We start from the raw sequence: 15,075 nt of genomic DNA, 5'->3' as shown, positions 1-15,075 counted from the left end.
TTAATTATTAAAATCTTCCTCACGTATGCGGCCTATAAGTATACATGCCTTAAAATGGCTAAAAGGCTAATTTTATTATTATTTTAATTGCTTTAATTTTTTTATTATTATTCTTACATTTATTGTTTTTCGGCCTGACTGACCTGACTAAAGCTTATCTTCTTGGAAATAATAAAGCGTATCTTGTACAGGGTATTGCCTAGTCAAGTTTCATGGAAATCCCTTCGCAATTGTAGCATTGTTTTCATTATTTTACTTTCATATTTGTTTTTGTTTGCTTCTGCCGCTGCTGCTGCTGCAAGCCGCGCGGGCTCCTAAACGAAAGAACCGAAACAAATATGGCAATGGGTCGTAGGCAGCTGCAGGCGCCGTGCATTTAATTTATGAACTTTGACCAATGTGCGTTTAATTTATTGAGCTGCCGCCGCTGCTCTCGAGTTGCGAGTTGCGAGTTCAATTAGCAATAGTCAATAAATTAACAACGGGCCACCTTAAAGCCAAAGTCGAAAGTGTAGTGCACGCTGGCGCATTGATGGATTTGTGGCATGTTCGCTGGCAACAGGCTGGCACCATCGATGCACTGGTTTTCATCTTTATTTTTTTGTGGCGGCATTTCGAATTGACGTGCCACATTTTTTACACAGCCCACAAGTACCACCAGACATTAAGAAACGGCCAACAGCTGCCGAGGTTTTCATATTCCCCAGCCATTGAAAATAGGTAACACAATTTGGCAAGTTCTCATGAGCAATGCTTACAATTTGGGCCAAAATATCTCTTCGTTGTTACTATTATTATAAGTCTGGGATATAGTCGAGCAGCGGCAGCTGTTTACTAGCCTAAGATCTAGATCCTCGATTGTCAGTTGGCTAAGTAACTGAATCACGGAGTTTTTCGGAACTTTAGCTAAGCTCTAGTTAAGGGACTTTGTTATATAGATTGCTGCCGTCATGCACACTAGTTTCTACTACAGTTCGACATAGTCGCCCCGTCCAGATTTACAATGTCATTGCATTACTGAGGCACACGCGTGCCTCATTAGCCAATAACAATCATCACCTCGACTGCTACGACCGCTCGGATATCCATTCGATTTATGGCCATTCACTGCTCAACTTTATCTATCTTGCCCCAATGCCCATTTAGTTATCAACTTTGCTCGCATTTCGCATTAGGGCTACCAAGTTTTTGGGGGCACAACACGAAACACGGAAGGCGCAAAGCACTTTTCGCACGCAGTTTTGGGCCTCGGGGTTGGCTTTTATGGTTTATAGTTGTCTCCGCGTTGTCTCCGCGTCTTTGCCTTGAAAGCGCCATAAATCTTTTTATGATTTTTGTTTGGCGCTGTCTCCGACTCTGAATATGACTGTGACGCATACAAATTTTCGATGCGTGTGCCAATATATACATTTAATTATATATGTATGTACGTATCAACACATACATACGTTGCCAGAATTTATTTAGCTGGCTCAAAAGAGAAAAAAAAAATGGTTAACAAACATTTCGTGGCAGCACGCAACGCCATTTTGGCGACTGCCATCACGAGCACCGCACGCGATACGAACACATACTACTGTGCAGCAGAGTTGGGAGCCCCGAGCCCGACTCCGGCTGGGATTTGCCAACCATGGCGCCGGCAAAAGACAGCAGCAGCGATGACGCTGACGAGCGCGCCACAGTTGGTTTGGGTTTGGCATAAGGCAGGCGCCAGCAAAGTTGTAAAATCGCCAAATGGCTTATAAAACCAAACCAAAAAAAATGCTGGAATTGTTTTCCTTGGGCCAATACCCTGCAAGGCATAAGGAAGTCAGATCCAGTGCCAGTTGCCATGGCAGAAGGAAGTGCGGTCCAAATACTAATCAAAATAATCCATTCCCTTTCAATATTGTCTTCTGCGGTCATCGCAAAGGTTTTTGGACATAACACCGATACATAAATACTAATAGAATGTTTTGTTTTTTACGATTTCGGACATTCTAGAAGAACCAATTTGTTCTTTTAAATTAACGTTACTAAATTTATAAATTCTCTACGTTATAGACATAAATTTAAGTTTAATATTTTGGTCATTAAATAAATATATATATAAATAAATATATATATTTTTGCTCAGTAACAACAGCCAAGTCCATATTGCTAGGTTCGTTTGTCTCATACTAGTTTACAGAATTTATTTCTTTATAGAAGAAGTTCTATCCAATTCCCGCCCGTGAAAAACGATTCAAATCACCTCCTAGAAGCATCCCACCCGTAAAGATCAATTTAAATCTCTTCGTAGAAACTTCATTCTCTGATCGCATGGAAAACGAAAACAAAAGACATGTAACGCATAGAAGGAGAATCTTCGATCTCAAGTACCCAAGTCCGTCTGTCTGTCCGCCTGCTTGTTTCAATGCAAACTAGTTTTTAAGTTTTACAGCTATCGTTTTGGAACATTATGTGAATCTGTTGCAGACAGAACATATGTCAAAACCGGCCGGATCGGACAACTATGTCATTTAGAAACGATCGGTCTAAAATTAAGTTAAATAACCTTTTTGTTTATCACGATATCTTGATCAACTATTTAAGCTATCCTTCATATATATGTGTCAAGTCTTATCAAGATCGTATGACTATACTATGTAGCACTTAAGGAAGAATCTGGCGAAAAATGAGCAAAATATCCTAGAAAATAGGCACCGATATTACAAAAGCCTTTTTGTGCATGATGATTTGAATTTTCAAATTGAAGGCCTTACAAAAAACTAGCGTACTTAAGAGACATGTAATTAAGGTCAACAAGTAACACAATGTGTGAGTGTGTGTGTGTGTGTGTGTGTGAGTTTTGTTCTTCGTTTTTTTTTTGATAATGATTTTGAAGGTGGTGGACGAGGGGGAGGGAAGGGGTTTGTTCATAATTGCGCGTAAAATGTTGCCAAAAAGTTTTTATAAATTGTATGACATAAGCCAAGGGTAGGCAGGCACAAGCGCCAAAAGGAAGGAAGGAGAAACTGGCACAAATCATTACACACAAGAGCTGCCGGGCGTTGACAGCCGGCACTCCACACACAACCATCACACAGCACACACACGCACACACACAAACACACACTGTCGGTGGCCCAACAACAATGAAAATTAGCGCCGCACTTTATGCAATGCCGTCGAGTCATTAACACATTGACATGGGCGTGCTGTGTGTGTGTGTGTGTGTGTAAGCATTAGTGTCATCAACATTCCCGCCTACACATTAACACACTGGGGGATTCGCACGGGCAGCGCGCTCTTTGGTCTTTAATTGAAATTAGCCGGCTCACAAAAAGACAAAAAAAAACCAAAAGAAAAAATAACGACGCACAATTAATTGCGCATTGCGGGATTCAAAAATGCATTGACGGTAAAACCAGATGAGCCGCTTTTTAATTAACAAAAGGTTGCCGAGGCAATGCTTTAAGTTCTGCCCATGTCATAAATTTACCAGAAATCAAAATTTACTGTCTAGGATGAGGGTGATGCTTTATTAATTTCTTTACAAACAAATAAAGAGCGTATTCATACTTTGATAAATTCAGATAAAGTGTTAAGAGTTCATTTCATCAATTTTTAACTTTAAAAATAAAATTAAAAGAAAAGAAGTAAGGATATGTTCGATACCTTTTGCAGATATGGGAGAATGGCAAAACTATTAAATGCTGACATAATATTTTGCCAAATAAGAACCTTCTTTTTGACCGATCTTGCCTATATGATGATTCGATGTTGATAATATTTTACATATACATATGTAGGGAGCATAGAAAAACTTATAAATGCCGAGTTTGGGTAAGGTATCTTGATAAACAAAAAAGTTGTTCATACAAGAACTCAATTTAAGATCGATCGTTCCTATGGCAACTGTCCGATCCGGCCAATTCCGACATACATATGTACCGCTTACAATAGACGATAGCTTCAAAACTGAAAGACTAGTTCGTATAGAAACAGCAGTACAGATGGATAGACGGACGGAAGGACAAACGGACAGCCGGACATGGCTTTATCAACTCGGCTGATCGATAGTATATATACTTTATGGGGTCGGAGATGTCTCTTTTTCTGCGTTATACTTTTCATGAGAAAATTATAAGTCCTTATACAAGAATATAAATAGAAGTCTATTTTTCCGTCCGTCTGTTTAATGTATATTACGGCAGCTTGAAGCCAGGTGCAAAAAAATGTTCTCTAGTCATTTGCTCCCTAATACACTCTATTTCAACTTATGACTTTAGTATACAAACCTGATACAAACTTGGCTGACTTCATAGTTTAATCGAAAAAGGCTTTAATAAAAATAAAAAGAATCAAATCCAAACAATTTATATTCATTGTTTAAATAGTAATAGAAATTTTGTCATTATTTAAAGTTTTAATATTAAATTGCGCGCATTAACCATACGCCGTGTTGACCTCACTGAATATCCTGCGTCACAATTGAAATTCTAGCACTGCATCATCAAGGTGCACAAGACGACACAAAAATACCAATTGAAAAATGAAAAGGAGTGCACACACACACAAAGTTGATGTCAGCGTTGTGTGATGGCTGCGACAACTGTGCGGCCACGTGAAGTGCATGGCCCAAATCCGGCTTCAACTTAAGCCCGGTGCTTGGCATTGCTTTGGATCAACAGCGACAACTACAACTGATGTTGATAATCACAATACTGATGATGATGATGATGATGATGATGATGTGGAGCACGACAAACGTTGACAATGACGCCATTGAAAGCACTTTTCGTTGAATTATGTGGCAGCGCCTTGCAGGCTAAGATTGAAGCTGCAGCTCAGAAGGCGGATGCTGCGACTGCGACTGCGACGATGACGGTGACTGCTTTCGGGCTGGCAATCAAAAAGTCATCAAATATGAATTTTACGCTATAATTTTTCACCTGTGCATCTGTGCGAGTGCCATTTTTACGACTCTTTCCCAGAGAGTCAAGGCATGTAGACCCTTTTGGCACGTCTTTCAACTCAATTGCACTTTTGTGCATTTCTAAAATGGCACAACATCTGATTATGTGTGAGTGTGTGTGTGTATGTGCTTACCTTTAAATTTATAGCCCATGTTCTCTGACTTGTAAAGTGTTTATGAATTTACTTTTGTGCAGTTTAAATTAAGCTTAAGAAATTTGAACAAGTCTTTTTAATTTGCGAGCGTTTCTTCTGTAGAGCAAATATCCTAAGATTGCCACAACATTTGCTTGAAGAATACTCATTATACCCTTGTTGAGGGTATTCTGATTTTGTCATTCATTGTGTAACGCATAGAAGGAGACATCTTCGATCCCATAAAGTATATATATTCTTGATCTAGTTGATATAGCCATGTCTTTCTGTCCTCTTTGCCTCTCTGCATATGTCCGTCTTTCGTTGGAACCGGCCGGATCGGTCCATAGAAACGATCGGTCTAAAAGTAGATTCTTGTATGAAAAACTTTTTCGGTTATCAATATATCTTACCGAAACTCGGCATTTTAAGTTGCACTATCTTATCAACATCGGTCGAATAGTAGGATCTTATATGGCAAAATTTTCTATTTTAAAAGATTTTTTCGACATTTTCGATCACTATTCGCACATATCTGCAAGTTTATTAAATATTCGGTGTCTCGAAGATATCCTTACTTTCTCTTTTTAAATTGGTAAGGAGTATTTAAAAAGGAGTTTGTTAATAAAACAAAAAACAAACGAGGAGATGCGATCATCAAATCTCGTGCAAATCTCGGTAAACAGTGGAAAAGTGTTTTTCAAATAATGGGACTCTAAACCAAAGTTTTTCGTAACCAGCTTCCTAAAACCGGCCAACATGTGGATACACAGCAAGGCAAAAATTGCCCATTTGCTATAATATTTATGTATATCAATTTTTTATCTTGGTTGACGGAAGGTTGACAACAGCAGTTGGCAAGCACTAAGACAGCATTTTGGCTTTTTCGATAAAAGCAAACGTTGATATGCGAACGATTTTAATTTACTTTCTGGTGTTTCGAAAACTTAAACTCAATGGTAGAAAATCAGGGCTGAAGAGGTTATAACATTTTAAAATTTAACCTGATGAACTACTTCCGAATAGTTTGTGAAAAATAGGTTACCAAATGTGCAGTTATTTCAAATATATTTATTTACCTCGTAAACTTATAGAACAAATACGAATATCGGGCACCCTATAAAACGGTCATCGACTATCATATCCATCATTTGACTTATACTAAAATTAACTATTACTCCTACCTGCAATGCGATCTCAACTCTCAGCATATCCTCATGTTTTATCTCTTGAAGCAACCTTGGCTCATGTGCAACCTTAACAGATCTGCTGCACTTAAAAATGGGAAATTCTGTTGCTGAAAAGAAAAATGAAGCATTTTACCCAGCGCTGACTGCCAGTTAAGACATGTTTTATTTAGTTTTTGCTGCCAGTTGTGTGTGCGTTTTTTTTTCCTAGCCTCCATTTCACTTTGGCCAAGTTTTGTGCTCTGTTCGGTGTGTTGCGAAATTAAATTAAAGTTTATGCAAGCGTAACGGCAGCAGCAAAAATCATTTGCCACAAAATCCACTAAAACCCAATTTTGTGCAACAAATAAAAAGCAACACGCACAAACAAGATGCCGACGACGAGCTGAGGCAGCTCCAGCTGCAGCGTGTGTAGAAATCGCAGCAAGGAACCAGATAGCAGTCAGCAGTCAGCAGGATACAGGCGCAGGACAAGGACGTGCGCAAGTCGCAGACAATCTGACGCGGCAAGTCTAAAAAATGTACAAGAGAGTGTGCTTTGCTTGGGAGTGCCTGACCAGGAGATACCCTGAGTTCTGCGCCAAACGTCCGTTGCACACACTCTTGCTTCCTTCTATATTATTGAATAATAAGTACTCAATGGCGGCGCACTTTACGCAGCTGCTGTGCTTCTTCTGCCTTTAGTCCTTTTTAACTTTGATTTTGTGCTTCTTCTTCCTTTAGTCCCCCCTTTAGGGAAATGCTTCCCTGATTATCTTCGTTTTTTAATGTCCGACCTTTGTGAAATTTTTCAAACTGAAATATGGCACAAAAATAAGTGCGTACACCAAATCGAAAAGCTCTATCTTTATAAATGTATTTTCCCAATTTGTGAAAAATGCGGGGAAATATATTTAATATATTTTTAATTTATAGATACCCAACAAGAGCTTGCATACCGTTAGTGTATCTAGCTCTTATAAATTCTGAGTGATGTTTAAAAAACTTTACCACAAAATCGATTCTTATCGATATAATCGAAGTAAAGAGAGTTGTCGGCAAAACATAATTAGCTCGTTTTTCGCACATATGATTCAAATTTAAACTCTCTAGTTACCATAAATTTCAAGGTCAACGCGTTTATACAGATGGACAGACAGACGCAGCTCTTGGTCTTGATCAAGCATTTATATATTTCATAAGGTCGGAGAACTCTTCTGGTGCCTGTTATACCCTCATTACCTATGGGTCCAGGGTATAATAAAATAGAAGAAGAAGAAGCGAAATGACTCAAGACGTTGCCTAGCTGTTGGGTAAGAAGCTGTGGGGTGGGGGGTCAAGACGTAGCCAATCGGAGTGTGAGTGGGTGTGGGTTTGTTTCTGTGGCTGGAATTCTGGGCAACGGTTTCTGGTTTGCGGCTGTGACGCAGATAAGCAAAAGTTCGTCCCTGTTGTTGTTGTTGCTGCTGCTGCTGCCTAGATTTTGCATGCAGGCGTCGCCGCCGTTGTCCTGCGGCAAGTTCTCGAGCTGAAGTTGATGCCGAATCAGAACTAAAAAATCATGTCATATGGCAGCAAACGCCCCAACATTTTACTGCCTTCACTTTTAGCCAAGCTGTCAGTTGTTCACTCTGTTCTCGTTTCTCTCTCGGGTAATTGAAGAAGAAGCAGTAGAAGAAGAAGCAGCAGCAGCAGCTGACATAACAAGCGGCAATATGCTTGAGCTGCCTGCAACATGTTGCAATTGCTTTGCACTAAACTTAGATAAAAACCGATGGCCTCTCTGTGGGTGATATGAGGACGCCCCAAGGTGTCAACTGTGCCCCTGGATGTGCGCGTGTACATACTTGATTTAGAAACGCATAAAATGGTTTTGAAAGTGCAAGCATCGCCACTGAGCGGCTGCATTTGAATAACTTGATCTTAAACTTTAATAAAAAAATATATTCCGCGCTTAAATCCCATTCAATAACCTACTTGTGGGCCAAAACAATATGATCTGCGCTTGGTACACAATAACTGCGATTTTTGATTTCGCCTCCGAGATTTTCATAGACATACATGGACAGTTATAAATAGAGCATAGAATAAATAAATATCACTAATTCCCCTAATGCAACCAATTTCTTCCAATCCACTTATTTAATCAATCAATCAATGCATTGTCGAATGCAAGTTTTGTGTTTCAAGTTTTATATTTAACTATTTCACCCATTTTCGACCGTAGACAATTTAAATCTATCCGTCTTAGTTCATATTTTAAATAGATAGTTAAAAAAATGTCCATAGAGTAAAGAATCAACTGTTGGGATCTACAACTTCCGCCTCGTAGGAGAAGGCCAGGGTCTGGCGCTCCCAAAGGGAGCAGTCCTACTTATTTTTTTCTTTTTTTTCCTTGCGAGCTCTGATGATGATGAATGTCAAGTCAGTCAAGTCACTCAACGTGAAGCAACTTGATGCGAACTTAAATGAAATTGTTGCACGGGGCAAGGAGCTAAATTGCTGCAGCTGTAGATAAACCGTTATCAGTGGTTATGGAGTGGGGGCTGCCACAATCCTCGACTCTGCTGCTTGTAGGCGACAGTTTAGTGGAGTGTGCCGTTTGGCAGTGCAACTGACAGTGCGACAGGCAAACAAACAATAAGGCGGCAGCAGGTGAAGGTTACGGCTAACTTTGCCAACTGTTCATTGAAAGCGGCAAAGGACTTCGCTATCCTTTGGCCAAGTGTGAATGCGCTTCTAGTGGCTTTTGCACCGGCAACCCCTGCAGCTTTCCACTGTCAATCGTTTGTCTTTGCCCAGTCAAAGTTTTTCAATCTGTCTGCGTGAACTTTGACATTGAATTGAATGTATATTGCCTAAATTCAGCTGATGAGCCCTCTGATTAAGTGCCTCATGGAAAATATGACGATGGTATCAGCAAAATGCGCATTCGCCATGTGGGTCAACTCGAATTGAATTTCAACCGATGCATATCAAAGTAAATCAAGGCGAGGTTCGCTGAAAAACTTGTTAACATTTTTTTTACCCCCTTCCAAAAAAGAAAATTTGTTAAAATTGCGAACACAATATACTATATAATGCATCATTAAATAGATAAAAGTAGTATAAATAAAATAAGAAATGTAGTATATTTTTGAAGGAAATAAAGCTTGGAAATAATATTATGTCGTCAGTTAAAATAAAAAATTTTTTTTTTACCCTTTTTAACTAACCTTTTTGGAACTATAAGTGCAGCCCTCGAGCTTTTTGCTGCGTATCCAACGCCTTATTCAGTTTGTACTCGACAAGTAGACTACTTAATTTCACTCATTAAATGCGCACTCAGAGGCTGCCTGGCAAACCCAATGATGAAATGCCAGCACAGTCAGTGCCGGGATTCAATACCGCTCTGAGTATCCTGTTCCCCATCCCCAATTACCCATTCCCTTTTGGCAACCACCAACTAAACACCAACACACATACGCACCCACAAAAACACACACATAAAGAGGCAGCCATTAACGCGGTAGCTGCCCAATTTAATGGCATGCGAAAATTTTTGCAGGTATTTTAAGCGCCGACCCTTCGGCAAAATATACCCCTTAATGGGCATATCCAGAAACAGCCACAGAAAGCGATACTGTAGCAGGCAGGAGGAGAAGGTGGATGAATTAACGCAGGAGTAGGAGCTTGTAATGACATTTTGTTTGTTTGATTTAGTTGTGTGTGTGTGTGTGTGTTTGTGTGTGTGGGTGTGTGTGTTGTATATGCTCTGATGTATTTGTATCTGTGCGTGGGCATCTCTTAATTACAGCGATTATTTAGCCAGTAAATTCAATTTATTGCTGCAACAAAAATCAGCACTTTAATCACCTTTACAGCAAGCAGAACTATAAAATGCTGTGCCTAAAGCATCAGAATATCAAATGCACTTTAAATAATCTATATATACATATATAACTGTTTGTCCTGACTGACTGACTGACTGACTGACTGATTGGTGATCAACGCACAGCCCAAACCGTAAGAGCTTGGAAGCTGAACTTTTCACTGTAGTTACCTTATGTGATGTAGGTGCACGTTAAGACGGGGTTCCAGGAAATTCCACCCGCAAGTGTGGAAAAATCGCGAAAAACGTTTGTATGTAACTTTTTTGTTTACCATCCGATCGGCCTCAAACTTATTTTCAAAGATCTTTGTTCAAATTCATTTGAGGGGTGTTTCACACTTTTAGGAAAATTCATTCCTCCTTGGTGGAAATGGAGGTCAAAGATTTGGTGGCTGCCGTTTGGCGCTCAAATTCGTTTCCAAAGATCTATAAGAAAAATCATTTGAGACGTGTTTCACACTTTTCGCAGAATTCAAACATCTTCGGAGGAAATGCGATTTAAAGATTTTTTGTGCGAAGTTTCAAGTTGTGTCCGATTTGCTTCAAACTTATTTTCAAAGGTCTACATAAGAACTTAATAAATACGTATTTCAGCGATTTGGGAAATTCCACCCGCAACAGTGGTAAGTTGGCGGAAAACGTTTGTATGAAAGTTGTTTGTTAACCGTCCGATTAGTTTCAAAATCATTTTCAAAGCTTTTTGAGAACATTGATTTTATAACATACGTGCCACAGGCAAGGCCGGGTTGTACTCGCTAGTATTTTATATAATACTTCATGGATGGACGAGCGCTGTTAAGGTGACACTGTCAATGGTAAGACAACAGTAAACGGATCGATTTTCAATTTATATTGCATAACTGTTGAAACTTTATTAAATTGCTGTGACAAATTTGCCTAGAGATGCAGTTGTATTTAAAATGAAATGTATTTAATATTAAGCTGAGCTATTTGTTATCGATCCGCCACATCAAAAGGTTGAGGACGACAACTGAGCTATGGAACAGTCTCTGGTTCCTGAGAATTCCAGTGTTAGCAGCGTATTGCCACTTGAACAGATGTTACCCAATATTTCGATGCGCTCGTCTGAATGCAAATATGGCTATAGTAAAGATCCCTATCTTAACATGTGCACACGGCTGGTCTACATGCAGAGTCAGCAGCCTGGGAGCATCCGTAAAGCCTTCGGCTCTATATTTCCGATCAAAACCACGGAACGTACTACCCGAAAAGAATGGAAACCTACTCGCCCACTGGAATGGACTGCCGCAACTACCGAAAGTGCCGATGGAGACGCTGATCAAGCTGAAACTGCTGGGGTCGGTCAAATGGGGCCACAAGGCCCAGGCAGTAAGATGATTGGTCAATGGGCTGTTAGTGGAAATGATAAGAAAGGAATGGACTGGAGCCTTGAAATAGAGCCACCACCAACGACGGATCCTAAGAAACGAAAGCCGTCAAGTAAAAAACCTGGGCGGAGTAATTAGCATAAGCTTATTATTCAAGTGTAACCAATAAAAAACCGATTAGAGATATATATATCTATACATAAATCAGTTTATCCTGACTGACTGATTGGTGTTCAATGCACAGCACAAACCGTAAGAGCTGGGAATTCTCACTGCAGTTAGCTCACTTACAAAGATGTTTGTTCAAATTCACTTGACAGGTGTTTCACGCTTATCGGAAAATCCATTTCTCCTTGCTGGAAATTTAGATCAAGTGTTTGTGTGAGTGAAGTTTCGGGATTTAATTTATTCCCGAAGATCTTTATGAAAATCTATTTGGGACGTGTTTCACACTTTTCCCAAAATCGCATTAACACTTTTTCTACCAAGGTTTTGTGTATACATATTTCAACCAAAAAGGGTCTTTTGACACCTAAGCTAATAAGAGAAGAAAAAGTTCTTAAAATCATTCTCTTCTTATTTTTTTTGTCGAGGATTATGCTACCACTAAATTAATTTAACAATCAATCAAAAAGTAAATTCAGAAAAAATTATTCAACTTAGAAAATAATTTCATGCTAAAAATTTAAAAGGTGTCTTTTGACACCTTTGGTGCAAATAGTGTTAAAGATTGCTTGGGCGATAGATTCACCAATGTTTATTTTTCGGCTTTTAGATGCTCACCAGATGACTAATATGGGCTGAAACCATTGGTTCCAACTTATGGTACTTTATCGATGAACATCATACATATTTTTAAATATAAGTGGAGTTCAATATGGTACGGGCAGAAGTTAATATACCACGACCGGAAACTGGGTGAAAAACTAATATCTAATGATAATAATCGATTTTGGCGGCACAGACGAACTGAAAATATGATATTATCTTGATCTGTCACAAACATGCATTTGTCACAGTCTAATCATTTTATTTAAATGCAAAGCTTGTGGGGAACACATATTCTTACATTACACTAATTGTATTTACAACGGATATGCAAATCGAATCCAATCACGGCATTTGAATGCCATAAATCGTGTATATTCCGTGGCAATCGACAGGTGAGGAATCAGTTGCCAAACTATGGAGGCTCTGAATGGCTTGGCATTGTCATTGCCCCACATTGCTCTGCCAGAAGCTGGGCTTTTGCTGCCAAATGGCTTGTCGCCGCCGAGCTTGGAGCAAACGCTCATAGACGATCTGGAAGTGGCATTAAGTCGCTGTGCCCCCGGCTATGTGTGGAACGATGAGGCAGACGGTTGTGTGCTGCAAATAGGTCCACGCAGTGCGAAGTGCGAATGGGGCTATCAAAAGAATATACGGTTGGATATGTGCAGAAGAATGAAGTACGATATGGAGCAACAAAAGGGAGTTATCAGAAAGTGGTGGGACAATAATGTTGTCAAGCAAACTACACTACCACCGCCTGTCCGTCCAGTAGTTACAAAGACGACAGCTTACACCGACGGCTGGTACGGTTACGGCCACAATTTTGGCCGAAATGATCCACATTGGTAAACTTCGCATCGAATTGATCCGACAATAAATAAAATCCGCAATTTATAACGTGTATTCCTCCACACATCCTACACGTGAATTATTTATTTTCCGTAGCGCCATTTGAGAGGTGCAACAATTTATATTCCTATATTCAGAGGACCTACATATAAAAAACATCCTTCTGCCAAAACTCTCGCCATTTCTCTCGCCATCATTTCTGATAATTGATTGATTTAATATAGTCAAGAAATTACATTAAGTCCCATGTTTGTAACGGATTTTATTTGTTTTGTTTTCTGTTAGGCACGTTTAGTAAAAAGTGCTAGTAAGAGTAATAGTAATAGGAATAGTTATAATAATTGTTTAAGAATAATAACAATACTAATATTATTAGTATTACGAATAATGACAGTTATAATAAATTAATTGATTGGGTTAAGTGAACTGGTCAGAAAGATAAATAGGCGATTCCATTGGCCAGAAACGTGTATTTTCATTTGTTTGGTTGTACAAATTTGATATATATTTGAACATTTATAAGCTTGTTTCCTTATATTGGACAATAACAAAGTTCTTTCTTGTGCATTGCAGGTACGTTCTGTCGATTTGCCAACATTGAAGCAATGAGAGGAAACAGTTGCCAAAACAAATGCCACGTGAGCCACAAACTTTTTGCTTTTTATTTGCTTTTGTGTTCATCAGAACAAAGCTAACACATAGAAATATTTGATTATCCTTTTTTTACTTTTCTACAAAGCTTATACCCTTGCTTTGGGTATTACGATTTAGCCACGAGCATCATTTTAACAAAGAAGCCATTTCCAATTGGATCTTAAGGCAAACCGGGCTTAAACCGATCTGGTCTGAGCCTGGTAGTCCCATAACTAATTAATCATACACCAAAACTTAAATCGAATTAGTTGGATATAGAACAGCTTACCCTAAACCTGAACCGTACCACATGTTTTCAAACAACAAGTTTACATCTATAACCTAGAACTAGTTAACGGGTATTAACCATTTACTAATAAACAGATTTTTTATGTAGATATATTTATTACTCAATGACAATAAAAAAATGCTGGGATTGCATTCACGAAAGACGGGACCAGCCTCGCTTAACTGCTAAAGTTTAGTATATTACTTTTAGGTTAGTTTTAGGCTAGTTTAAACGTCAAATTCCCTCGGCTTTCGGTTTTAGAAAGAGAGAGAGAGAGATGAAGAATTAAAAAGAATTAGTAATAACGCGTGCAGCTTGCTTTGATCGTTTGCAAGTTTAGTTAGAATATTTCCAAGGGTATTTAACCATCGGCAGGCTGATGATAGTTCTGATTGGTTCCGCTCCTTCTACTTCTTCTTCTTGAAATGTTGTTGTTGGCGTTTGCTGCAGTTGCCTTGACGCGAACTGTGATTTGCTGCAATGCCAAACGCGCTGGCCAAATCACGTAAGCCCTTGCTTGTCGGCGCAGAGGGGTTTTTTTTTTGTCCCATGTTGTAGATTGGGGGGTGGTGGATCATGTGTCTGCCGCTACTTTGCTCTGATTACAAACACAACAACAACAATGTTAGACGCGCTTTCTTAACGCCTGAGCGCCCCCCAAAATTCCTTGTGCAGTTGCTTTTTTTTCACCTTCGCCTTTCTCTGTCTCTGGCAGTGGTAATTTCCCTCCCTGGTCATGTGTTTGTTTTCTTTTTTGTTGTTTTTTTTTTTAGTTTTTGCTCGACATGTGCCAACTTTGTTTTAAGTGAAAATTGAAACTCAGCTCAGCAACTGTCCAGCATTCGCTTTTTATTTGGTGATTGCTTCGCTGGCCAAATCTTGTAACTGAAAACTCAAAGCAAACTGAAAGTCTACGTGACAGGCGGGACTGTCGCACCGGAAGTGGACGCGGACGCTATTACATACACAAAACCAAGAAAAAAAAGCAAACAAAATATGTACATGGAGGAAGAAAATTCACGGGATCTGTTCTCTAAGAGCTGACAGCCTTTGCAGCCATAATGAGTTCCCTTA

General features: G+C 39.3%; 1 protein-coding gene across 1 annotated transcript in view; it reads left to right on the top strand.

Annotated features, from left to right (window-relative positions):
• mbl (muscleblind) overlaps positions 1–15,075 on the top strand; it is a 228,494-nt gene that overhangs the window by 40,395 nt on the left and 173,024 nt on the right. The window lies entirely within an intron of this gene.

The sequence above is a fragment of the Drosophila montana genome, unplaced genomic scaffold (genome assembly GCF_035044405.1).
Source record: "Drosophila montana isolate Dmon_TW-CO22-7 unplaced genomic scaffold, ASM3504440v1 contig_2438_1, whole genome shotgun sequence".
NCBI lineage: Eukaryota > Metazoa > Arthropoda > Insecta > Diptera > Drosophilidae > Drosophila > Drosophila montana.
This window is presented reverse-complemented; position numbering and strand designations above follow the sequence as displayed.